The sequence below is a fragment of the Ailuropoda melanoleuca genome, chromosome 16 (genome assembly GCF_002007445.2).
Source record: "Ailuropoda melanoleuca isolate Jingjing chromosome 16, ASM200744v2, whole genome shotgun sequence".
Lineage (NCBI taxonomy): Eukaryota > Metazoa > Chordata > Mammalia > Carnivora > Ursidae > Ailuropoda > Ailuropoda melanoleuca.
Window position 1 is genome coordinate 46,461,447 of NC_048233.1, and position 26,810 is coordinate 46,488,256.

Here is a 26,810-nt window from a genome sequence, read left to right on the forward strand (position 1 = left end):
AAGCTGATGTTGCTATATTCTTTTCACACTAGTATAGCTCGAGGAAAAAATTATTACTAGAGTTCATGGGGATTATTTCAACATGATACAAGTTTTAATTACCCAGGAAAAATAAAGACTCTAAACTTGTATGCACCTAATAACAGGTTCAAATTTATAAAGCGAAATTTGAAATTTCATAGTAGGAAGTTTTTGAACAACTAAACTCATTGGGTTATTTATAGATAAAGCAGACCAAACACACACACACAGGTCAGACATAGGGGATTTGAACAGCATAACTTAATGTGCTGTTTTAGTTTACAAAATACAAAGTAATGAACATAAAATTGGGAGCCTATATGTTATTTCCAAGCACACATTGAATTTTTATGAAAATTGACTGCATTCGAGGCCAGGGCTTTTGAAATTAAAGTCTGTGGGCCAAATCTGGCCTGCTATTTGTTTTTGCAAATAAGGGTTTATTAAAAACACCCTACTAGCCTCTACTATTTACTTGCTGTCATGGCTGCTTTCATGCTACAGTGGCATAGTTGATTATGATCAGTTGTAACAGACCCTATAGCTCACAAAGCATAAAATAATTGCTATCTGGCTCTTTACAGTAAAAATGTTTTGCCAACTCCCATTCTAAGCCAAAAAAGCAAGGTCCTAAAAATATGTCTTTGTTTCCCATTCCCCAGTGTATAGGTATTCTGGTACATGGCTGGCTATTCCTTTGATGCCCTTGATATGGCTTCATAGCATTCTTCCCCAAATACCCCAGCCTTCCCTTGATCAATGGGTTATGGGTCTAAGAACAGGCTAAGATCTGGAAAGGATGAGTGATAGTGATTTTTCATTGAAGCAGCTGACATCTCACCTAATCTTGCTATTTTATGACTAATACAGCCAAGCAACACCTTCGATGGCTTCCCACCTGTCTTGTCCCTATCTTGCCGTGGTCCACTAGCCATCTTCACAGATCCCTGTGGGGCCAGGCTCCTTGGTTTGCATCCCTTGCCACCTGTGATGTAACTACTGCTTTGCCTCTGACAGGTAATTGGTGCCACTTGGTCTCTGCTGTTCCAGAATCTCTCCATTCACACAAGGGTTGTCTCCTGCCATCAACCTTGGCCTGCAGGCTGCCACTGAGTTTCTTGGTAATGCTTATGCCCTATTCTCTAGTGCATTTGCTATTTTAGTGAAGGGACTATTTTCTTGGCCTTCTGGGGCACATAGACAGGTGGTAGGTGTTCTGGTCTTAAATTATAATGACCATCCTGCACCTCCCCCGCGCCCCAAGTGTTGCCTCTGAACTTTCTGAGCTCTGCCTCAGGACCAAGGCAATTCTTGCACCTCTGCATTTCCTCTACACCATTGTTTCCTCCAACCTTCAAAGAACCGTCCAGCTGACCCAGAATTGTCTCTAGATGTTCTTGCAATGATAATAAATTCTGAATTGTAGAAGAGTGTGATCTGTACCAATAAACCCCTTAATCTAGCCCAGTCTCATGTCTTAAGATTCATTTCCAGGCATGTTTTGCCAGTTCCTGCAGGGAAGAGTACAGACTAGCCAAATCCTGCACTCTTGGTGATGAGCCATTTCCTCCTGAATTACAGACCAAATTTCTCCCACTGGACATGCTGAGGCTTTACCCTAGTAATTGTTGAGGTGCGGCAGATCTTGGGGAGGCAAGTACTTTATCTTTTGAGGCATCCATTTCAGTTGAGGCCTTAACATGGTCTCCATGCAGGGTAGGCTGCTATCCCACCAAGAGTGAGTGGACTTAGTAGACCCGAGGGTTCAGAGGAATTGTGTTCAAAGCTCTCAGTATTTCCACCCTGCCATCCCCGCCCCACGTTTCAGGGTGCCGCTACTTACTTGGAGGGCCTGACTGTAACATAGACTTGTGAAGGCTGTGAATTCAGCCTTATTTGTAATTTCTGGCTTGGTTTTCGGCACAGTCTGTCATCCAGCTGCATGAGCTAAGAATTTTTTCAAATGCTGCCAGGAAGATCTTTTATACCATGCCCTGAGTTGAGCTTGACATTTTCTTCTTTCTGTGCACTGATTGCACTTAGCAATAACCAACCTATTCCACAATTATAAATTAATACCACCCTCACATGCTAGAGCTTGCATAAGTTAGCACATCCCCTTCCTGTAGGTCCAGTGCCAATTCATCAAAGGTGGCAGTCTTAGTTATTATCGTGCTACAACATTCCAGGGGACCAACTGTCTTAATTTAGGTTGTCCCAGAAGTAGACCTTGAAAAAAAGACTTGAGTGCAGTTTATTTGGGAGCCTTAATAGACATTAAGATTAAATCTTAAAGATTTTACTTTATAAGATACAATGTTAAATTCACTATGAAGATGAAATCTCGTACTTGCCTTTGTGCTTAATTAAACTGTCTTAACATAAAACAAAAATGAGAAAGAAAAAAACCCAAAAATCCAGAGTCATCTTTCAGTAATTGATGGAACAAGCAGACAAATTTCAGGAAATACGTAGGAAAATTGAAGTCTTGATTACATGGGTGGGCACGTGCACTCTATATCACAACATTGTCATTCATAATTTTTCAATCACATGTAGAACAGTATGAAAGCCATGCTCTTGGCAAATCAAGCGAGTGTCAATATATTTCAAAGGATTGCTGCAATACACAATATTCTCTGGCCACAGGCAATTAAGTTAGAAATCAATATAAAAAGGATCTTAAAAGCCCCATATATTTGGGAATTATTAACATTTCTAATTAACACATGAGAAAATTAAGTCATGGAAATTAAATCTCTGAAGCTGTATGTTAAAGAAATACCACCTACTAAAATATGTAGAATGCAGTTAAAACAGTATGTAGGGGGCACTAGACCAACATGCTTAGAAACATGCATAATAAGAAGAAAGATGGGGTGCCTGGGTGGCTCAGTCAGTTAAGCATCTGCCTTCAGCTCAGGTCATCATCCCAGGGTCCTGGGATCCAGCCCCATGTCAGGTTCTCCACTCAGCAAGGAGCCTGTTTCTCCCTCTCCCTCTGCCTGCAACTCCCCTGCTTGTGCGTTCTCTCTCTCTCTCTCTCTCTGTCAAATAAAAAAAATATTTAAAAGAAAGAAAAAAAAGAAGAAAGACTAAAAACTAATGAGCTAGGCATTCAATTCATGAAGTTGAAAGAAAAAAAATGGAAGGAACTAAAAATAAGGGCAAACGAATGAAATAGAAAACAAACACGTTTGAGATAACAAAGTCAAAAGTTGGTTCTTCAAAAATACTAATAAAATCTACAAACCCTTAGCATGATCAATAAGGAAAGAAGAGGGAGAAAGAACCAAACGGAAAACAGTAACGACAATGAAAATAACAGTAACGACAATGAAAATCTCTACAGATCTCATTGATATTAATAAAAGTGCAATGAAATAGATAAATATTTCATAAATTGTATGCCAATGAATGTGTAAGGATAGATAAAAGTGATGAGTTCTTAGAAAACTAGAACTTATGAAAATTGCCTCACAAAGAAGTAGAAATCCTGAAGAGAGTAGTCTTATAACCCTTAAAGAAAATGAAATACTAGTTCCCAACAGAAAAAAACAGACCTAAATAACTTACGAGGGGCATTACCGAACTTCAAAGAAACAAAATCCTAATATCTTACACAAAATACTCCAGTGCATAGAACAAATACTATCTGCTCTTAGCTTAGGTCTTCTAGAAAGCAGAGCCTGAGGCAAGGATTAAGGTACTATAACTTTATTTGGGAAATGCAAACTCAGCAGAGTAGATGAGAGGAAGTAAAGCAAGGGAAATCTTATGAAGTGCAATGTGATGCATTAATGTATTACTGCCACTTCACAATGATTGAAACAGACATATTAGGTCATCCAACGTGTGAGACTATTGTGTGGACTTTACTGGAAAGATTTCTGGGAAGAACAATATCTTGAAGTAGTCAATGCGAGAGAGAAAAGGGAGTAATTTGGCTATCAGGCTTCCATCTCCCAGTTCTCACTGGTCATCACTCCGTGGGGATACAACTGCATGTTCCTCTGGGTGGCATCATCCACCTCTTAGGAGCTGTTCAGGAATTCAGATCCCATATCTTGTAATGTGGTGGTGTTTCATTAACGTCTAAAAGTGGAGGGGAAACCTGGCATGTGTGGGATGCCAGTCAAGGCAGGGAAAGGAGGCAGTCAAGGGTATCTGAGAAAGTGTATAAAGCTTGATTCTAAATATACTCCTCAACTTATTTTATAAGGCTAGAATACCAACAAGGACAATACAAAAAAGGAAAATGTTAGGTTAATCTCGCTTGGGAGCATAAATTGGACAAAATATTATCAATTTGAGTATAACAATGTGCATAAAGCATAATGCCAAATGGGGTTCAGCCCAGGAATGCAAGGTTGGTTTACATTAGAAAATAACCCATGTGATTCACATCAACAGATGAAGAAAAATCACAGATCATCTCAATGGATGAAGATAGACATGCCCGATAGAGTTCAATGTCCATTCATAATTTTGTAAATAACTTCTTAGCAAATTAGGACTAGAAAAAAACCTTTCTGAACTGATGAAAGGTATCTATAAAGTAATGAGCTAACAGCAGTAGCATTTCTTTTGATGTTGGGAATGAGGCAAAGATGCCTGTGTCTGCCACTTTTACTCAACATACTGCGGTTGTAGACAGTACAGTAAGCAAGAATAAGAAACACATAAGAAAGGGAATCTACTCTTGTCATTATTCTTGGAAGATAAACTTGTACATGCAGAAAATCCAAAAGAATATATAGATATATTACTAGAATTTGGAAGTAAGTTTAACATGTTGCTGGGTACAAAACAACATTCCAAAAATAAATCGCATTTTTGTAGAATAGTAAGAAATGGAAAATTTTAAATATACCATCTGCTTTAAAAATAGGAAGTACTGAAGTATAAACCTAACAGAAGCCGTAAGAGCTCTTTATAGAGAAAATGATACAAATGCTATTGGAAAGCTTTAAGGGAGACCTAGATAAATGCAGAGATCCAAATGTTCACGAACTGGAAGAATCAATTGCGTAAAGCTGTCGGTTCCAACAAATAAATCTATAGATTGAATAAAGTCCAAGTAAAAAATCAATTCTCTCCACTCCCCCACTTAGGCGCGTAGCAATGCAAGGGACCAAAAATCATTAGAAAACTTTCGAAGGTAAGAACAATTTAGAAGATTGTGCCAGTAATCAATTCATTTTCTCTTACCTCCAAATCCACCTTCTTGGCCCTCTTTGCCAGAGTACTTCTTTCCTGCCATTCTGGCACAGTGCTTTGTTTTGCCAGTAGAGGGCGCTGGAGTTATACTGCAAGGCAACGGTGGCAGTTTTCTCTCTGGACCCAGTCCTCCCTTAGTATTATTCAGCACAGAAGCCCGGCAACCCTGGAGAAGCATCTCTAGCTTGGGCCCTCAGGCCACCCTTTCCCCCACCGTGGGCGCTTCTGTGGGGCTCCAAGAAGCCATGTCTACCGTGGCTCTGACTGTGCCCTCAGGCAACTGTCTCCACGAGGTAGGCAGTTTCTACAGACCAGCTCCACACCCTATGGCAACGGTGCACCCTGTCTACACATCAGCTCTCACCCATACCCTCGGTCAAGGTACTTTGCAACAAGCAGGCCGTATATACCTCAGCCTTTGTTTGGGAAGGCATGCGGTTCTCCAAAGGTCCAGTTCTTTTTTGTTTCCTCTTCTTCATCGTGGAGGTAGGAGCTGCCAGCTACATCTGGACTCTTCCAGTCTTCCTTTACCCCTTTTAGGGGTTAAGCACTTTCTACTAGTTAACAATTCTTCATATTACATTTTTCCCTGTTAAAGTAACTGCTATGATTTCTGTGTTCCTGATGATTCTGTGACTGATATAGGAGACTAACCCTATCAAGACGTTGGCATTTATTATAAAGCCCTAAATAAAACTGTGTGCTAATAATGCAGGATTAGATAAATTCACTAATGGAACAGAATAGGGAGATCAAGCCTTGATACATGACAGAAATGGCACTGCAGGTCAGTGGAGTAAGAAGAGACTATTCAATAAATGCTGGTGGAAAAATTGCTTAACCACAGGGAAAAGTGAAAATGCATCTTGACTTCACAGCATGCCCTGAAATCAACTGAAGGTAAGTTAAAGATGTACATAAGGCAAAACTTTAAAGTTTTTAGAAGTAAACACAGAATATTTTCAAAACTTTTAATTAGGCAAGAAGTTCTTAAAAGATAAAAAAAAAAGGCCCAACGGGGGAAAATTGATAGACTAATTTTAATTCATAAATTCTGTTAATTATTAAGATAGTGAAAATAACTGCCATAAACTAAAAGATATTTGTAATATGTATGACAACAAGGGATATCATACCAATAATATACAAAGGACATCATGAATCAATATGTAAAATAACCCAGTCAAAAATGGAGAAAGACTTGGTCACTAACCCCCAAGAGAAATCTGCATGGCTAATAAGCATATGGAAAGATACTCAACTCCTTTAGTAATAAGAGAAATGCAAGTTAAAATAAGATTTGCCCAGCAGATTTAAAATTTTCAAATCTGATAATACCAAGTATGGGCAAAAATACGGAGCAATGGAGATTCCAGACATGTTGGTAGAAGTATAAATTGGTACAACCATTTTGTTTTTCTTTTTTTAAAAGATTTTATTTATTTGACAGAGAGAGAGAGAGAGAGAGAGCACAAGCAGGGGGAGCAGCAGAGGGAAAAGGAGAAGCAGGCTCTCCACTGAGCAAGGAGCCCAATATGGGGCTCAATCCCAGGCCCCTGGGATCATGACCTGAGCCAAAGGCAGACAGACACTTAACTGACTGAGCCACCCAGGCACCCCTGGTACAACCATTTTAGAAAACAATCCAGCGTTACTTAGGAAAGGTTAGCATGTATCGTCTACAACCCAACAAAACTGATACCTCAGTTCATAACAAATACTTTTAAAAGTGTTGCAGGGACTGTACCAGAATATTATAGCCCCATGGGTCCAATCAGAAAAAAGAAGAAGGAGGAGAAGAGAGAAGGGGTGAGGAGGAGGAAGAGGAAATATGCAAATACCCAGCAACAGTAGAATTAAAAACAAATTATGGTTCATTTATATAATGGACCATGATATGAATACAAAGGACACTTGAAAATATGGACCAATATCTTACAGCCATGAAAAAGAGTCCACTGGCTGTAATTTTTTTTTGTTTACTTTTTCTCCAATTTTACTGAGACACAATCTACAATACAGTAAAATCCACTAATTTTAAGTGTAGAATTAGGACTATATATAGTTGTATAACCATCATTACAAGCAAGATATAAATCATATCCTCTCTCCCAGAAAGTGTCCCGTATCCCTCTGCGATCGGTACCCTCCCCTGACTCAGCCTCAGGCCAACATAGATCTGCTTTCTCTCCCTGCAACTGTGCCTTTTCTAAACCTCACAGGATCAGCCAGCATGTAGTTCTTCCTGTTTGGTTCCTTTCACGTAACTTCTTTTCACTCGAGAGTGTATCCCATTTATCTGGCTCTTCCTGTGTTGGGTAATTTGAATTGTATATATCATTAATGTCACTTGTGGAGGCTCTAAGTCTTGATTTTTTCCCCCCAATAGGTGTTATTTCATTTCATCTCGTAGGTGTTTTCCTTGATTGGACTCTAACTAAACGCTGTTTCTTGGGCGGCGGCCCCATCACTCTTGCCTTTAGCTGAGCTGCTCTGTGTCTGTTCTCTAGCGCAGACCAGAGCTAGAACCAGATAGAACCAGGGGATCCCCTCTCCCGCTCTTTCCCTTCTGGGACCTCTCATCCCTTTGGCAGCTATACAGCTGCTTCTATTTTCACAAGCCAGAAAGATGGCTCCTTTCCCACCAGCACCACCCCCGGCCTGCAGGGTGCGGCCTACACCTGGCCCCGGCTAGAACCCGAAGAAACGAAGAAACGGGGAGCTCACTTCCTCTAACTTTTCTCTCTCTTCAGGGAGTTCCCACCAAAATCTACCTGCTTCCCGTCACTTTCCAGTGCTTTCAGGGCTCCCATTTTGTATGACGTCCATCCAGTAAAATCTGGGGCAATCATTACCGCAAACAGAAGTCTGACTGATGTTCTAGGGGCAAATGTGAAGAGGCTTATTTTGTTGTGCGCAGGTTTTGAGCTCTTGTATGGGTTTCCCAATCCTGCTGAGAAATCGAGATGCCATCTCATGGCTTGGTAAAGAAAGCCTGGCCTGGTTTCTATCGGTTACATTCTGGATTTGGGGTCTCCTAGGTATGGCGGTGGTGGGGGGTAGAGGTTAATGGGTACAGTATGCTTTAATATTTTATTTTTAAGAACTATTTATTGGAAAGCAATAACAGCTAATAAACACAAAGACCTTGACTTCGATCTGCTCATTAATAGGAAGGAAAGAAAGAAGGAGAGGAAAAGTATGCAAAAGGAAAGGATGGAAACAGGGAAGCCGGGAAGGAAAAAGCAGGAGAAGCATGGAGGGAGGAGAATGTAGGGCTGCAGGGGCGGAGAAGGAGGAAGAGAGAGAAGGGGATGATGTGGGCAAAGGACATTCCAGGAGAGGAAACAAGACTAAGAGCCTAGAATTATGAAGTAAGCTGACAGAACAAGGAAAAGGGGTTAGGTGGCCTGTGAGAGAAAGCATGGCATGGGGCAGAATTTACCTCTTATCCAACAGACAATGGGCAATCGTTTGAGTTTGTAACTGTCAAGGAAGCATTCTGTTCAGGGCCTATCTGTGCTCTGGAATGGCAGGGGAAATGCAGGGGAACGGATCCCCATCGGTTACCTTCTCCAGGCTCCTGCGCCACGTGCCTCTCAGCCAAGTGTGGCCAATGGAAGGTCCTAGAAGAAGGGGAAGAAGGGAGAAGTCAGGCCATCGTTACCCCCTCTTTCCGTTTCAGATCTTCCTTCCATGACTCCAGCTCCTATCTGAGGGACCCAGTGGTCTGCCATCTCCTGCCACCCCAACGCCAGCTTACCCCTTCTCCCCTCCAGCTGAAAAGCAGGACTGACATCCTCTTCCTGTTGACCTTGTGCTTTAACTTCTCAGCACCTCTACCATGTGTGAAAGCAATTCACGCCTCAAATTCCCTTTGTTGTAAATACTCCAAGTGGTTTCTATTTTCCTAGTCAGGCCCTAACTAATGCAGGAGGCGCGCTTTCCCTCTGCTGCTCTGATCTCCGTAGACAGGGATTTTTCTCTCATTACTCTTGGCATCTTGCTCTCCTCACTTGTGCCCAAGGAGGTACAGTGAATTCCCTGGTGAGTGGGTGACAACAGTCGCTCCACGTTCTCATTTGGGTGGGTCTCTGCTGGTGGAGTTAGAGGTGGATTTTAGCACACAGCTTAGTTCTGGGTAAGCTCTGTCCTCCAGTGTAGCCTGTTCCGTAGTAATGTTGACATTTGACTCTCCGTCCGTCCAACTTCTAAATCTGCCTTGGTTCCCAAGGCCAGGACAAGGCGTGCTATTTTTTCCTGGCTTCCTCACGCTCCAGCGGCGCACAGAGGAGAGATATGTGTGGCTGCATGAGAGCCAAAAGAAACTCACCCCCACCAGCCTGGCTTGCGAGGGGAGGCCCTCTCCCCACCTCTTCTCCCCAGACATGTTCTACTAAATTTCCGTTCCTCATAGAACTATTGAGACTATGGCATAGATCCAGAAGTTCAACATCAGGAGCAGGGAGTAATGAGGGAAGGCCACCTCCTGGGGCATGGGACACGCACCATTGTACAGGGCACCACCCTCAAATTAAGTGCCCGTCATTTGATGTTACGCTCTATTGTCGCCGTCTTGAAATCATTAATACACTTTCTAACAAGGTGCCCTGTGTTTTTCACTGGACCCCTCAGATTATATAGCTGGTCCTGGTGCTACCCTCGTCTTTGGGGTGCACCTTTCAGAAGAGTTGGGCGAGCGCTGGGGGCCAAAGTCCGTGGGATTTTAAGGTTGGCCAAGATGCGGAACGCTCGCAGGGAGTTTTCCAGGTGGACAGCAGAGGGCAGTAAAGTGCCACTTTCAGACCTTCTTGCGGGACAGGCCTTAGATTGAAGTCCACGTTTCCGAAGGTTCCGGGGCGGGTGGGCAGGCGATAGGGGTGGGGGATGCTGTTGGTTGGTTATCTGTTCGTTGTTTGTTTTGTTTTGTTTTTCACTGAAAACCAGAAACTCTATGCTCCTAGCCGCACCCGCGGCAAGTGGTGTGTGGCCTGTGAGTCCGCCGCTCCTTTTACTGCGGAGTACAAGCCGCCACCGCTGCCCCCCACCGCTTCCCGCTAACTGCCAGACCTCTGCGGGGTCCGGCCGGGGCTCTTACCGGCGTTGCCTCGAATCCTCAGACTGCGCCAGCAAGGGCTCTATTTTCGTCTGCATGTTACTGATGGGAAAGGGCATTCGAATGTGTTACCCTGATATCACTTGCCCACGGTGACACAGCTAGGAAGTGAGAAAATGTGGATTTGAACCCCCATCCACCCGGTTTCAAAAAGGCACACTCTTTTCACAACTTCTTTCTGTCTCTACAAAAGAAAAAGAAAACAAAGGAAAGTACCTTTCCTTTGGCCTTTGCTTTGTCAGGTGGAAGAAGTTCCCTCGGGCTGTGCCCCAGCTCGCTCTCGCTCTCCAGGAGGCCATGGAACAGGAAAACGCACATCCGCCGGAGGGCGGTGACCCAGCCTGCATCTCCCAGCAAGCCAAGAAAGCACTTTGTAAGCCTCTCCCCCTCCCCCTTCTCTTCCGCAGTAATCCACCCGCTCTCCCGGCCTCCTGCGGCCCTGTGGTTCTAAGGAGGAGCGCGGCCTTTCCTCCGGCCTAAGGAAGACCGGGCCGGTGAGCGCTCTTCCACAGGCCAGCGGCCCCATAGAACTGGGTGGCAGTGAGCCGCGACCAGACGACCCTGCGGCCTCCCGGGACCCGAAAGCGCACAGGTGTCAGAGAGCTGGCGTTTCTCACAGTCAATGGAATGCGAGGCGGGATTGTCAGCTCAAATGCACACCAGCATCAGGCAACAACCACAACTGAGGAAAGCATTCCCCACGGAGGCATGGACGGACATGCACGGCTAAAGCCGAGCAAAACCAGAAACCCCACACCGGCTTCTTGGCCCACCTGAGGGCGGAGATTCGGTTCGCCTGCATGAAACTTAGCCCTGCCTCAGTAGCGAGGAGCGCAAGGCTGAATGGTTACGGTGGGGACAGCATAGACGAGGCTCTCCCTGCCCTGGCTGGGCGGAGGGCTCTGGACTCGCCCACTCTGGGTTCCGACCCTGCTTTTGCCGCTCAGCAGCTGGGTGTTTGCGCAAGTCCTTGCATTTCTCTGAGCCTCACTGTCTGTGTGTGAGGTAGGGTGGTGACATTACCGTTACGGTGCTGTAAGAAGCAACGAGGGCCACGGATGCCCAGGGTTGACCCACAAACGAGAGCTTGCTGGTTATTCCCGCCCTCCATGCCCATAGCAGATATGCTGCTCCGGCCGAGGAAGCCACTTCCTGCATCCTGCTTTCTGTAAGGCCTCTCAGATATTTCCAGAAGAAAGATAGGCATTTGAAATTTAAAAACAATAACAAAATAAGAAAAACGCCTCTTTTTGTGCCCATTGCCCTCTCGGTGGCCTTTCGAGTGAGGAGGGAGCAGCTTTGGCCCTGAGTCCCCTGCAGAAAGAGAAGGCCCACTCCTTGCCCCAGGGTGAAGTGGCACACAGATGTTCTGGAGTTCCACAGAGGGAACAGCAGAGAAGCCAGACCTGTTGCCAGCCCAAAAGCCACCTGTGTGAATGTGGGAAGGGGAGCCTTCCATGTTCCCACAGCACGAGGGTGTCCCAGGGTGGGACCCCCACACATCACGCCCTCCAAGGACAAAGCTGGACCCTCCCCTGTTGAGCTGAGCTGTGGCCAAGAGGCCACAGCAAAGGACTGACCGACTTCATGCGGGACAGTAGGCGAGTATGGCTGGGGAAAGTTCTGGGCTGGCAAGATACCAGGAGGATGCCTCCTGCTCGGGTGCCCCTTCAGCTTCAACCAAACCTCTCTTTCCAACACAAACTTTGCACCTCTTTTTTCCTTTTCATTTAACGAAAGGAAGAAAATTGAGGAGTTCACACTTCTGGACATGCAAACTCCAGCCCGTACTTGTGGGAGAACCCAGCACGCCTCAGACCGCTCTGACAGGTAGCTGGCCAGGATACCCCATACCCGCTGACTGATGCTTCTCGGGATGGTAAGTAAATGCACATATTTTAAAACCTGGAGCCAGATTTCAAAGGCACTGTGTATGTGTTTTCACAATTAAACTAAAAAAAAAAAAATCATCTACGTTTTATGGATCCCGGCATAGCTATTTTGAAGCAGGGAGGAAAGCCAGATTTGTTGAAGTCATTACCACATTGAAACTTTAGAAGCTGCTTCCAGTCCTTCTCAGGATGACGCTCGGTATGAAAATTGACAGGTAAATACAAATGTAATTAAAATATTATCACGAAAATGTAGATCAGTGTGTCAGCTGGATCCAAGACGAGAACATTGACAGGGGATGTTTGCAGAGCAAACCAGGTTGTTGGGACCATAGGGAACTAGGGCATAGGTGTCTAGATTGGGAGGCGAGATACGTAAAGTACTGGGCTGGGTCTTGAATGCATTTGCTCTCAAGCTATCATCTGTGAGCCTCTGTCGGTGGGTGGCCTGGGCAGGTTTGGGGGGGGGGTGCTGATGAGGTCAAATCCAAGATGGGACATTAAGGGAGACTGAATTTCCCCTGAGGAAAGCCTACTAATCTCACCACTAGTAAAGGAGAATTTGAGAACTTGACCCTTGACTCTTCTCTTCCTGCTCTTTCTCAGTAGGCTTCCTTCCCCTCCCCTATTCCTTCCCTGCAACCCTCTTGGAAGCTCCAAATGGGTTTGAGCGGCACTCCTGCACCGGGCTGCCTCCCCAGCTCTCTGCCTCCAGACTCAGGAGACGCTTGCCTTGGTCATTGCACCCCCCCACCTCTAATTTAGTTCTTGTTTCTTCCTTTAATCAATATTTTCTGGATTCCTGTACCATGAGGACTCTTCAACTTGAACCTGTCCACGGAAGAGCCAAATCAGAGAATCCTTGATGACTGACCCACACAGGTGAAGTCCCTTTCTTGTCCTTGTGTGGAGTCTTGTCCTGACCGTGCTTGTTGTCTTATTACTGACCCCATTTGAGGTCTCACAGGTTACCTCTTAATACCACTCTGGGGGCCTGCATAGTTTCTTAAACCAGCATTTACTGAGCGCCTGCTATGTGGCCGAGACCCTGCACCTCCCTGGAGGGTCTGGCTGTCCCNAAGCACCTGCTATGTGGCCAAGACCCTGCACCTCCCTGGAGGGTCTGGCTGTCCCCCACGGTGGAGAATGTCTCCTAGTAGAGGACTTCAGTGTCGTGTCCTCATACTATAGAACTTCAGGAGATCTTTATTAAAAGAAAACAATCATTAAAATAGAGGTGGGGGGTGCAGTCTCCTGGCTCTGGGCTGCTTTGGAGACAGCAGGCACAGTGAGAAGGTGTAGACGAGGCCCTCCCCAGTTTGCTGGGAGGTCATGGTGGGTCATCCCTGCACCGGCTGAGCCTCTCGTCCATGGACTTTCTCCAAGAAGCCTTCCACTCCACGCCTGGGCTGCAGCACCTCCATGCTCTGTCCTTCGTGATCACATCCAACGTGGAGGGAGCCTCCAGAGAGTAATTTACAAGGCGACACCCCTGCCATGGGCTCCGGCAAGTCCTGGCGGGTGTCTGCCCGCTTGGGTGGGGGACCAGCCCTCGCCGTGCAGCCGCTGCCGCACACCTGCGGGCCCCAAAACTGTCCCCAGCCCGCCCTCTCCTGCAATCTCGCGCTGCATCTCACGTTCCAGCTCAGATGCAGGGGAGGGAGATCAGACATAAAATTCCGGGGGCTGAAAATTCCTCCCACAAGGACATTCCCGCCCCCCTCCCTTTCCAATGAAGCAGAAATTTTAACTCTTCGGGGCAAATTTTCAAAGCTGAGTAACTACCTATTACACACTTAAATCCTGTTATTTGTTAACAGCATTTGAATGAGTAACTTGCTCCCATTGCTTTGAAAATGTATCTTTTAATAGGGGAGCAGGGGCGATTGGAGATGAAAAGTACCTGTGCGGGGTGATGCCAGAGGCTGTTCTGAGCTGGCATTCCAAGGCTGCAGAAAGAACTTTCTTTAGTAGGATGCAGAAGGAGGGTGGCTTACTGGGCAGAGAGAACAAAGAGCGTACCTGTGTGGTGGGAGTGATCTGGGAATCACCTGCTTGCCCACTTTGTGTGTTGTTCAGGGACCTGTCTCGTGATCATCAGCTGTTGGCAAGTGTCTGTTAGAGAAACAGACCAAGGCTTTCAGAATAGAAAGGGAATGTCAACTGAAAATAAAGGTCCTGAAAGCACCCTCTGGATTCCCCCTCCCCTGGTCGCTCTTGCAGAGGGTCACCTTCCCGCACTAACACCCAACAACCCCCACCCACTCCCCTAGGGCTGAATGTGACTGTAGAAACCCTAGAACAGGGGCGTCTGGGTGGTTCAGTTGGTTAAAGTGTCTGACGTTGGCTTGGGTTGTGATCTCAGGGTGCTGGGATCCAGCCCCACGTCCTGCTCCGCGCTTAGCGGGGAGTCTGCTTGTCCCTCTGCCTCTGCTTCTATCCCTCCCCCAGCTAGTGCACTCTCTCTCTCGCCCTCTCTCTCAAATGAACAAGTCAAATATTTAAAATTTTAAAAAAAAGAAACCCTGGAAGAGAAGAGCGTCTTGGTGGTGCCAGAGGCCCTCCAGGATGGACACTTCCAAGCCCCTTGCAGTCCCAGATGGGACTGCAAAGCCATCAGTCAAAGAAAGGTACTCACTGCAGCCACAGAACAAAGCCAGAGACCGGGGGGGATGATGGCATATCTGGGACCCCATCAGGCTCTAAGCTGAGCTCAGAGCAGGCGGTAACAAGGTGTAGCTTAGTGGGTTCTCCAAACTGGTTGCGTGAGAGAATCACATGAAGGGGTTTTTAAAAAATCCTGATGCCCAGGCCACCCATGCCCAGTACTCGGCGATTCAGACTCTCTGGAGGTAGGACCCCAAGCATCAGTCATTTTTCAAGCTTTCCAGGTCATTCTTAGGTGCAGCCAAATTTGAGAACTAGGGATGTCAAGTGGTTGAGATGATTACGAGACTCTGGGGCCCAGTGGGAAGAGAAGGTTTATCAGCTTCTGGTTGGAAAAGGAAGTGTTCAAGCAGAAAAGACTCAGAATCCTTCCCCCTGTGGGGGTAGAAATATTTCTACTTCTTCCTTTGGAAGGGGGACTCTACAGCTTAACTAGCTTAAGTTTGGGGGGGTAAACTTGCCTTTACAGTGTTTATAAAATGTTTTTAAAAACTGGGGGGGGACAATTTCATACATTGCATAGGAATTTCAAGAATAATATATAAGCCCTTGTATACTTTTTTTAAAAGACCTATTTTTTTTTGAGAGAGAAAGAGAGAGGTGGGGGGGCAGAGGGAGAGGAAGGGAGAGTCTTAGGCAGACTCCCTGCTGGGAGTAGAGTCCCATGCGAGGCTGTCTCCCAACCCTGAGGTCACGCCCTGAGCCAAAACCAAGAGTCAGACACTTAACCCACTGTGCCACCCGGGCGCCCCAGCCCCTGTATACTTTTATCTAGAAGCACTAATTGTGAATATTTTGTCATATTTGTTCATACACATACATATACGTATGTACATACATAAAACACGTCCCTACATAGACACATGCACGCATATACGTATAGTCTACATGCGTGTCCACACACACATATATATGTGCACTGTATATATTTCTTTCTGAGCCATTTGAGGATGAGTTGCATACGTTATGCCCCTTCTCCATGCATTGTGCCCCTTTAGATTTAATTCCGCAGTGTATATTTCCCAAGAACACGGATATTATTATCTTACATAAACACAGTATAATGATAGAATTCAGGAAATGTGACATCACTGCAGTTCTATTATCTAATCTATAGTCCATATTCCAATATTGTCAATTGTTTTAATAATGGCTTTTATAGATTTTTTTTCCACATTCAGGGTCCAATCTAGAATCACACGTTGCATTTGTTTATAGCTTTGACTTTCTCGTAGGGGAGAGATTTACATTAAACATTTCTTACTGTATAATATAACAAACAACATAGGAAGATGTCATCTGATCTTACACAGATTATTTTTCATTCCCCAAATTCATAAGCCAAAGTTTTATTAAAAATTTCCTCAAAAGTGGGGCACCTGAGCGGGACAGTCGGTTAAGCGAGCAACTCCTGGTTTTGGGTCAGGTTGTGATCTCAGGGTTGTGGGATCGAGCCCAACCCAGTGGGCTCCACGTTCAGTGTGGAGTCTGCCTGGGATTCTCTCTCTCCCTCTCCCTCTGCCCCTCCCCCCAATCTCTCTCTTTCTCTCTAGAATAAATAAATCTTTTAAAAATTTTCCTCAAAAGTAAAAAATGAAAAACTTTCTCATGATCTTTCAAACCCTGAGATCTCAAAGAACTCACAACATCTTACCACATTTAACCTTTTTTGCTCCTAGTATGAACACAACATTGTTGTTTAAGGGAAATCTCCCACAATATTGGTGTGACACAGGAATATTATCTGTGGTGATATCTTCTCAAGAGGGTAGTCAAGAAATGCTTGTTCCATGAATGAATGAATGAGTGAGCGAGTGAGTGAATGATCCCTTGCCCAGATAACTATAATAGACTCCTGGCTGTTTTCCTGCGTACGTCCTCCCCACTCCTGCCTACCCCCCACTTTTTTTCATAACTCAGCAACCAAAATGATCCACTTAAAAACATAAGTCAGAGAGTGCTCCTGTTCACACTCTTAACACCCTCTATGGCTTCCCAGTTCATTGAGAAGAGTCACCATCTTCAAAATTACCTACAAGGCCCTGTGTGATCTATCCTCTAGGACCTCCCATGCCCATCTGCTCTCCCTCTCTGATGGAGTATCTTAGTACCCCTCCACCTCTTGTTTCCTCTCTGCAGCCACACTGGCATCCATGTGGGTTTTTGAAAGTCTGAGGCACACTCCTGCCTCAGGGCCTTTGTACTTGCTTGTAATTCTATTCTTCCTTTATCAATCCACCTAGATTGTCCTTCATTCTTTTCAGGATTTATTCAATTATTAACCCTCTCATCCCCACCCCTGCCCCTGCTCTGCTCTCCAGGAGGTTCCTCCTTGTGCATTTATCTTCCTCCTCCTGATGGGCTTGGGAGGCCACACAGCCTTCTTAGCCCGTTTAGATTTTATGGAAAGTTGGGGTCCCAAATTTTGAACCCCTCCTTTAACTTCTGTTAACAAACCAGCCAATGCTTTTGGAACCCATCTCTTCATTGAAATTTGTCAAATGCAGCCAAGGACAACACAAACTTAACATTCAGTGATCCAGACTTTTTCCTTAGGCCAGGAGTTGGCAAATAGGCCAAATCCAGCACGCTTCCTGTTTTGTAAATAAAGTTTTATTGGCACATAGCCGTGCTCATTTGTTTACATATTCTCTCTGGCGGGCTTCGTGCTACAGTGGTAGAGCTGCGTAGTTCTAAGAGAAACCATAAGGCTCATAAAGCTGAACATATTCGTCACCTGGGTCTTTACCAAATTTTGTTGACCCCTGCTGACCCCTGCCGATCCCTGCCTCACACTTCTAAATTGAGTTGACTCTGCTTTTCAAGTCTGCAGGCCCAGCTTCCCTCAGTTTCTGCCACTGCGTATCATGGATTGCCATCTGTCCGGACGGGCTGCGAAGCCAATGCCACAGCACTTAGATTTCTGTCATGGCAGCCGGGAAGCTGTGACCTCCAAAATCTCTCAGCGCGTTAAGCGAGAGGTGGAGGAAGAATACCGTTCTCAACTGCCTGGCCTTCCCTTGGCCAGAGAGTTATGAAATCCCGCTGTACCTATAAGGGAGGGTGGTTGGGGAATCTTTAGAGGACTGCTTGAATGTTTGAATTCCAGTCAGTCTTTGTAACTTTGATCCTTTACCTCCAAGCAAGATGGGCTCTAGGCTCACCCCCACTAAGAAACTCTTGGAGAATCCCATTCTATGGAATTCCACAGCCTATTCCAGAGGGCCTGGAAGTCTTTTTTTCATATCCAGCAAGAGCAAGGAGTTCCTCTTATCTTGAGAGCTCCGGGTGCGTAGGAAGAAGTAGTTTGAGGGAAAGGAGTGTGAGCCAAGGAAGCGGGGAAGGGGAGGAGAGGCGGGTGGGATATTTGAAGTCTCAAAGAGGGGCAGCCCCAATGACCGAAGGGTTTCAGAAGCCTGTGAGCTGTGGTGCTTTGCAGAGCACAGGCGCTATTTAAATCCAAGCTATCATTAGGACTACAAAGCTATTTACTTATTTCAATGTGATTATTTAGAATAGTGAATCAAGCATTTTATGACTTGAAGTAACTTCAAAAATAAACTTTGTTTCCCCCCCCAAGTAATTGAAGAAGAGTTTAGAGTTCATTTCTGCTTAATAGAGCAAGGTAGAAAATTGCATTTTCTATTAAAAAAAATGTTGAGAGAGCTTTGGGGGAAGGCTGGGTCCTCGGTCTGAGAGACAGGAATCTGGGCTCCGTGCCCAGCTCTTTTTTCTGACCCTGTTCATGACCCTAAGAAGTAAAGTCGCATAACCTTCTTGAATCCTCAGTTTCTCCCTCTGAAACAACCACCACTTGCCTCTCTGAGCAAGTTGGATGATTAATAATGAAACAGTGTTAGCAAAGTTACTTTGAGGCCTTTGGATGAAAGACAAACTATAAACCAGGCTGGAGATTTACTGTCTTACTAAGGGAATAGCAGCATATAGTACCCCACTAATAAAGGTTGACAAAAGTAGACATCCTCCATTCATCCTGGCAAGGACAAGCTATTCACCTATCGCAAGTATGGTGACAGACGCTGTTTCCAAGGTTATTAAATGTTATATTAATATTGTCTAGAAACATATTCTGGATCTCCATCTGTATTACCACCTGGTAAGGAAGAGTACCAGCCATCTAGATTTATAATTACACGATGGCTAATAACAAACAGAAAGGGTATGTAGCATAGCTTTGTCCCTTGACTTGGTCATGAAGAGAGTAACAAGAATTGCCATCCAACACATTTAAACCAGAATTCTGGTAAAACAAGAAAAAGCTGTAAGAAAAATACAGAGCAATGTGGGAGGATCGCCTTTGCCGCGCATCCCCTAAACTTAGGCAGGGAGGCGTCTGTTGGTTCACGTGGGCATAGGGAGACAGCCGAGCTGCTAGTGCTTCCTAACGTCCAGGCTTCTCATCAGTCCACCCCGCACACAGTCACGTCCATTTCTTCGGGCATCGTGCGTGAGTCCTCTGGTTAGGTGGGAAGAGTGAAGGAAAGTGAATCCGAAGACTGTTAGTTCTTCCCCTAGAGGAGGAAGCAATCTTGAGCCAACCATCTTCTGGGCCTCAGATGCCCGATCTGTCAAATGAAGGCACTGAACTGATAATAAGAGTCACCTTCACGAGGCATCCCCTAAGGACCAGGCCCACTTCTGTGCGTGGCGTAGGCCTTCTTTGATTCAACGCTTTGATTGTCGGTGCTGTTTACCTTCCTTTACCAGATGGAACTGTGGCTCAAAGAAGTGCCGAAGCATTTTATGCCCAGTGAGGAGTGTCGACTATATATCGGTTGCCGAGAACCAAGGCCAGGCATTTAGTCCTCACCCTTGAGGGGCTCAGAACGTGGAAGAGGCTCTTGCTGGAGCCCGTCTTAGTCTGTTCATGCTACCATCACAATGTGCCACAGACCGGGCGGCTTCAACGACAGAAACTTCTTCGTCACGGCTCTGGAGGCTGTGAGTCCGCACGAACCAGTTCTGGTGAGAGTCCTCTCCTGCGTTGCCAACTTCTGACTTCTCTCACTGTGACTTCCCATCCGGAGAGCAGAGAGAGGAAGCAAGCTCTCCAATGACTCTTATAAGAATGCGAATGCCATGCATGGGGGGCTCTACCCTTAAGACCTCAGGTAATGCCAGTCACTTCCCATTGGCCCCACCTCCTAGTCCCATCACAGTGGGGGCAGGGGTTCTACCTGTGAATCTGGGAGGGCCACAGAGTCATTACTAGAAGGTGGAAGACTAGAGCTTTGACCTTTGGTCTACGATCTTAGCCTTTTCAGTTGTGCTGGATCGGTATGAAACAGGCTGGTATTTTCTCCATCTTAACAAACAAATGAACAAGCGAACAAGCGAGCGATTCCTCTTGACCCCATTGCCCCCACCAGCCACTGCCCCATCTTTTTGCTTCTCCTTCCAGCACTTCTGTAACGAGACGTCTGTACTTGTCACCTCTGATGCCACTCCTTCTATTCTCTCTCACTCACCCCACCCAGGCACTGGGCCCCACCAAAGCACCCAAGTCTGTGCATGGTCACAAGCATCTCCACATGATAGTGACTTCATTCCATAACTGTCATCCCCACGAGACCGTGTGTTCCTCCACGGGCTAAACCCTGGCGCCTGGGTGGCTCAGTTGGTGAAGTGTCTGCCTTCAGCTCAGGTCACCATCGTGGGGTCGAGTCCCACGTGGGCTCCCTGCTCAGTGGGGAGCCTGCCTCTCCCTCTGCCTGCCACTCTCTGACAAATAAATAAATAAAATATTAAAAAAATAAACCCAACAGGCAGTTCTCACTCTTCATCTTACTTGACTCAGTAGCAGCATTTGGCACACTTGATGCCTCCTTCCTCCTTTTCATGCTTTCTCATCTTGACTTCTGGCACTCCCCTTTCTCCCGTTTGTTTTCGCTGTTGTTGTTGTTGTTTGTTTGATGGATTGTCTTTTGTTCCTCAATCTCCTCGGTTACTCTTTATCAGTCTTCCTTGCTAGTGCGTTCTCTTCTCCCTGGATTTTTAGCGTGGCTATATTCCAGGGCTCAGACCTTGAGCCTCTTCTCCTTTCTGTCCACACTCCCCTGGCGACAACGCCCACGGTCAAGGTTTTTTATACCATCTTGATGCAGAGGACTCCCAAATCTATATTTTTGGTCCAAACCTCTCTCAGATTCCAAACTTGAGAAACCAGCTGTCTCTCGACACCTCCACTTGGATATCCGACGGACACCCAAAATCAGCACCCGCAAACTCGCCACCTGATTTTTTTCACTGAAACCTGTTCTACATGTAGCTTTGTCCATCTTAGATGATTCTAACTTTATCCTTCCTGTTTCCTAAGCCAAAAACCTTGAATCCTTCTCCACTCCACTCTTGCTTGCATACTCCGCCTCTAAACAATTAGGAAACTGCATTTGGCTTTACCTTCAAAATGTATTTAGAAACTGACCAGTCCTCACCATCCCCACTGCTCCTACCCTGGTCCAAATGCTCATTAACTCTTACTTGGGCATCTACTCTGTGCCAGCCTTTGTGCCAGGTGCCAGGAATATAGATAAATCGGACCCAGTCCCTGCTGCAGAGAGCACGCAGTCTAGTGGGGAAGGCAGATATAGAGCTAGGTGACCACAATGCATTGCAGTAAGTGCCATAGCAGAGGCATGGAAGTTTAGAGAAGGGGACGCATTCTCCCTACTCCCTTCTAGCTCACATGTTAGAGCTGCTCACTCCAGCCTGAGATCTTTAAACAGACCCACAGCGTTCTAGGCAACCTAAGACCAATTAAAACAAGCCTCAGTTTCCATTCATGGCTTCTAGACCCATTTGCTTATAATATGTCAATATCTATTTTTCTACCTTGTTCTTTTGCCTTCTATTCCCTGTGTCATACTCACCCATGAGCTTAGAGAGAGAACTCAGAAGTTCCCAGCATTGACATTCAGTGTGTATTTCCCAGGATGTAGCCTACGCTGACCTCCTTTCTCCCAGTAACTTTGGCTAATCACTCACTAGACCAGCTCTGGCCCCAGAGACTCGGCCCCAGTGGTCTGGCTAGGGTTGAGCCCACAGAACACGGCAGTGCTTTATACCCTGACAATAGCTCAAATTCCCATTGAACTGGTGCTTAATTGAGAACAACTGGCCTTGGCGCCCTTAGTAGGAGACATGCCTATTTATCCATCCTTTCCATTTGCTTTTCACTGTTTCCCCTTAATCCAGACCCACTAGTTTCTCTCCTTTCTCTGTCCTCCCCAGCCAGTCTTGTACATGACTTGCCCTTGCATAGTCCTCAAACACTGCTTTGGCTACATCTTCTCCAGCTAAAAGCCTTCAAAGGCTCTTTATTACCTACCCAATATGGTCCAAATCTGTTAGCAATCAAGACCCTCCATACTTGGCCTCAAGCTTCTGCTGTCTTATGTCACAGCTGTCCTTCTGCACAACCCTGCCCTGTCTACTCAGGGAGACCACAACATGCACATGCCTTTCCACCTCCAGGCCTCTTCTTTGCTCTCCCCTTCGTCAGGAATGTGCTTCTCCACTTCTCCACTGAGACAGTATCTTCAAGGCCTCCACCAAGGCTCTGTCCCTGCCAGCCCGCTCTGGCCCCTCTGAAGGCATAGCCCCTGGCCCATATTACCAGCAATTACTCACGTCCTTACTTCCTTGGAACATCTCTTGCAATGTGGTTTTAGTGTTTTATTTTTCTAGTTTTATATTGTATTTAGCCTTTTTCTGGGCCTGCTTTCTCTCTTGTGAACCCTCAGCCTGACAGTGGGCGAGCACGGACTTTGCAGTCAGACAGACATGAGTTTAATGCTAGTTCTCCTATTGACTAGATATGAGACTCTGAGTAAGGCACTGGATCTGCCTCTGTTTCCTCATCTGTAAAATGGGGATAATAACTATCTCCTAAGATTGTCATGAGAATCAAATAAGACAACACACACGAAGCTGCCTGGGAGTGCATGGCTCAGTATCTTCTCCCTCTCCGTGTCCCATAGGGAGCCTTCTACATAGCACATTTTGAAAATCTATTGATTTAGTTTTGACACAGTATGTCTGTTGTGAATTACGAACGATTAAAGCACCATCATAGGGTAGATATAGACACCCATTTCTGCAATACAGTTTTGCAAAAGGAAAAAGGAAGGAAATGCTCAGGGTCCAGGAATGGAGTGAAAGCTGAAAAAAGGAGTTTCCAGGGCATCTGATACTTTGGCAATCCTTGGGGTAGAGTTGTCAAGTTTGGGTTCCACTGCCCTTTTGGGGACAGAGACAAGGCCCTAGATGAGGACCCTGCAAGAGCCAATACCTTTTAAGGGCACATTCTGGGAAATTCAGCCCACCTGTCATGGGCTCTGGGTAAGAAAAAAAAATTGCCTTCTGAGAAATTGTAACCAGAAGCCAATTGTAACTAAAGGGTTATATCCACCTGGGTTAGAGGTTCAAATTTATACCACCTGAGTGGGAGAGAGTCCCCAGTAATTCAACATGAGAAACATTCTGAGCTGGTAACAAGGCTGCCAGAAGCAAATGCAAAAACCACTCTGAAGATACACGTACAACCCAGGCTACACAGAAATCTCACAAACACCGCTGAACGTCAGCCCACAATCAAAATGATGGAACACACGAGGAAACAGTCACACAGGAAATGGCAGAGACAAACAAACCACAAAGCAACAACAAAAGCAGCAAAATTAGACCCCCGAGTTGGCGATGACATGTACTGCAGTGGTTAGACCAGAGCCTGTCCTCAAGGAGCATCTGATGAGCCTGGGAAAGAGCCTGTTAACAGTGTAAGGCAATGCGGACAAATCCCAAGTTCGGAATGGCGAGGGTTCCGCAAGGTAATTCGAATATGAGATTCAGCTGTCAGAATGTCATTTTCTTAGAAAGCAACCTTTTACCCAGTAGGTCACAAAAGCTTTTAGAATTGGCAAGTTAAACCTCTTGAGGACACGGAGGCACACTTTCCAGCACTAATTTGTGTTCAGTCATCGTGGGCTAAATGAATTCATAAGGAAACGAATGAAGAAAGTCAATCTGACCCAAGTTCCAGGACTGCAGAGCCTGGGGCCAAGGGATGGAGAAGATGGAGAAGGAGAAACAAATTATACTTTCCTTCCAAGGCACGAGTCCAGCTGTCAGAAGCACTCGTGAATAAGTAGGTACGGTTCCCATCGGGCACTCTTCCACCAGCCTGCTCTGACTTCTGGAGCTTTCCCCTCTGGTCCTAAGCCCAGGCCAGCATGGACTCATCAAGGCTATCCTACTCTCAAATGGCCCCTTGCTTTTAACGCCCATGTCTTCAGTGCTGGGGATCGTGGTGCCCTGTCCTTGGGAAGCACACGGGCTGGGATCTGGGTCAGGATGGCTGTGGCTCTCAGGGGTGTTTGTTTTCCCAGATGAGTCTCTACTTGTGATGACAAAGGCAGGTGAATGCATTCCAGCTACGTGGGCAGGAGGGAGCTGAGGCAGAAAACCTCTGTCCAGGCCCACTGTCCCAAGCCCACCTTTGGGGTCACCTTCATTCGTTCGCCCATGCAGTCAACAGATATTTACTGAACACCTGCTTCGGGTCAAGGCTCTGGAGACGTGGCGATGAACGGGGCCGAACATAGCTCTGCTCCCGAGGAGTTCTCATTTTAGGAGAGGAGGCAGACAGTAATGGAAACAAATGCAGAGATAAGGTAAATGTCAAGTGATAAACTCTATGGAAAACACCAGGAGGGAGAGGCGAGGGGGCCCATCCTGCCTTCTTCCTGTGTTTTACACCTTCCCTGCCACCTCTGCTGAACCCAAAAGGGTTTTTTGGTTTTTTTTCTTTTTAAGCTTTCAGTTTCTTTGGAGCTGCCTGTTCTGGCAGCTGAGTCTGTCTTACAGGCCCAGGGGGAGGGGAGTGAGTGTACGGAGGTGTCAGAATGTTTTTAGAAACGTCTTCCCTACGATGATAGCTGCTATCGCTCCATCTGACTCCATTGTGGCTCACGCTCACCTGCCGGAGCAAGGTTCTTGCTCCATGTGAGCTGTAAGTTTCCGCTTATCAATGCGCTCTGCCTCGCTGCGAATTTCAACACAGAAAGGGCAGTTTTCCCACAGGTCACCTTTCGAAACAAAGGCAGTGCTGGAGTGGTGATCAAGGCAATGGTTAACAGGCACAAATAAGAAGCGAGCTTGCATTCATTTCTGCCGGCAGCCTGGAATCCTTCCTGGAGACTGTTGACAAAGGAACTCGAGAAGGCAAAAGAGCGCTGGGAATCCCAAGAGGCCGCTCTAAGTGCGGAGACAGCATGCTGCTGGTGGCGGCCAGAGGCTCACTCCCGACACCGGAGCGGCTGAGGGACCCGAGGGGAGCCTCCTGCCCCCCCCCCCCGCTTCGGAGGGTGGCTCCCCCCGGGAAGCCACTGTGTCGTGTCTGTGTTCCTGTAGCTTTCCAGAAACTCCTGCTCCTCTCCAGGTGCCTGGCGGCCCTTAGGGTACAGAAGTTTCAGGTGAACCCGGAGCACATGTGGCAGCCTGAGCCCCTTCCCTCTTATCCTGAGCCCCTTCCCGCTTATCCTGGTCTCTGCAGTCCGCTGACCTTGACAGCATGCAAGAAGTCTTTCATACTTGAAGACCCATAGTGAGGAGAGTTTAAACATCCCCCCTGTGAAGAAAAGGGGAAAAAAAAAGGATTCTTTTTTTTTTTTTTTAAAGATTCTCTTTATAGATCCTTTATTTTGAGAATAAATCAGTGTCCGTGGTGCCAGGACTACTCTCTGTCTCTGTCTCTCTCCCACACACGTCTTCTGTACAGCCCCCCAATTTTTTTGCCGTTTCCATTCCGTATCGTTAGCTCCTCTCCACCCCCACATCCCCGCCCAGCTCCAGGCTGCCCCCATTTCCCACCAGGACGAGCGCCATAAGCCTCCTAACAAGTATCTATCCCTCTGCTCTCCTGTCATTTTGCGGTGGAGGAGAGGGAGGGAAACGTGGGCGCAACGTCAGATTTCAAATGACTTCTGGTTTTTCCTCATGTGTCGTAGCATCACGAGCAGGACTTGGGGGATGTGATAAATGTTAACAATCGAGAGTAGCCAATATTCAAAGGCTAAGGAAAATGCATAAGCCATTAGGTCTGATTCGATAAAAATCCTTGGCATGCATGATTGTTCACCTACACTGATAAATGAGCGCTGTCAGAAATCATTCCAATTCACACTTACATGAACACATCCAGAAAACCACATATTGAATATATACATACATACTGCAATGACGGAAACTCCAAATCATTTGTATTTCATTTTATACCGTCTGTTACAAATGGAGAAGAGCAGCTCGAGAACTTTGGGCACATTCATCAAACATGGATCGTGTTTACCAGACGTAGGGCAACTGTGCAAGAATAAATACACAGTTATCATGCTATTAAGGAGTCAAAAATGGATTTTTCAAAAAAGACAGGATCATTTGGTAACTTTAGATTTATAAACCATATCAATTTTTTTTAAAGATTTTATTTATTTATTCGACAGAGAGAGACAGCCAGCAAGAGAGGGAACACAAGCAGGGGGAGTGGGAGGAAGAAGCAGGCTCATAGCGGAAGAGCCTGATGTGGGGCTCGATCCCAGAACGCCGGGATCACGCCCTGAGCTGAAGGCAGACGCTTAACCGCTGTGCCACCAAGGCGCCCCTATAAACCATATCAATTTGACTTCATTTGGTTCTCGACGGCATTGTCGCAGGAATAAGTAGAATCTTCTTCTTTGTTGCTGTGCGTTCCGATGTACCACAGCTGCTTTATCCCTGCATCAGTTGAAGGCCATTGGGGTTGTTTCCAGTTTTTGGTGATTATGAATAAAACCATTATAAATCTTTATGTGCAGGTTTTTGTGTGAGCATAACTTTTC

General features: G+C 46.1%; 1 long non-coding RNA gene across 1 annotated transcript; it reads left to right on the forward strand.

Moving 5' to 3' along the window:
• The first annotated feature begins 475 nt into the window (after positions 1 to 475).
• On the forward strand, positions 476 to 12,454 carry LOC117796719. The gene is made up of 3 exons (XR_004621365.1): positions 476 to 1,142; positions 10,600 to 10,730; positions 12,098 to 12,454. It is a non-coding gene; the product is annotated as an uncharacterized LOC117796719 (long non-coding RNA).
• The last annotated feature ends 14,356 nt before the right edge of the window (positions 12,455 to 26,810 follow it).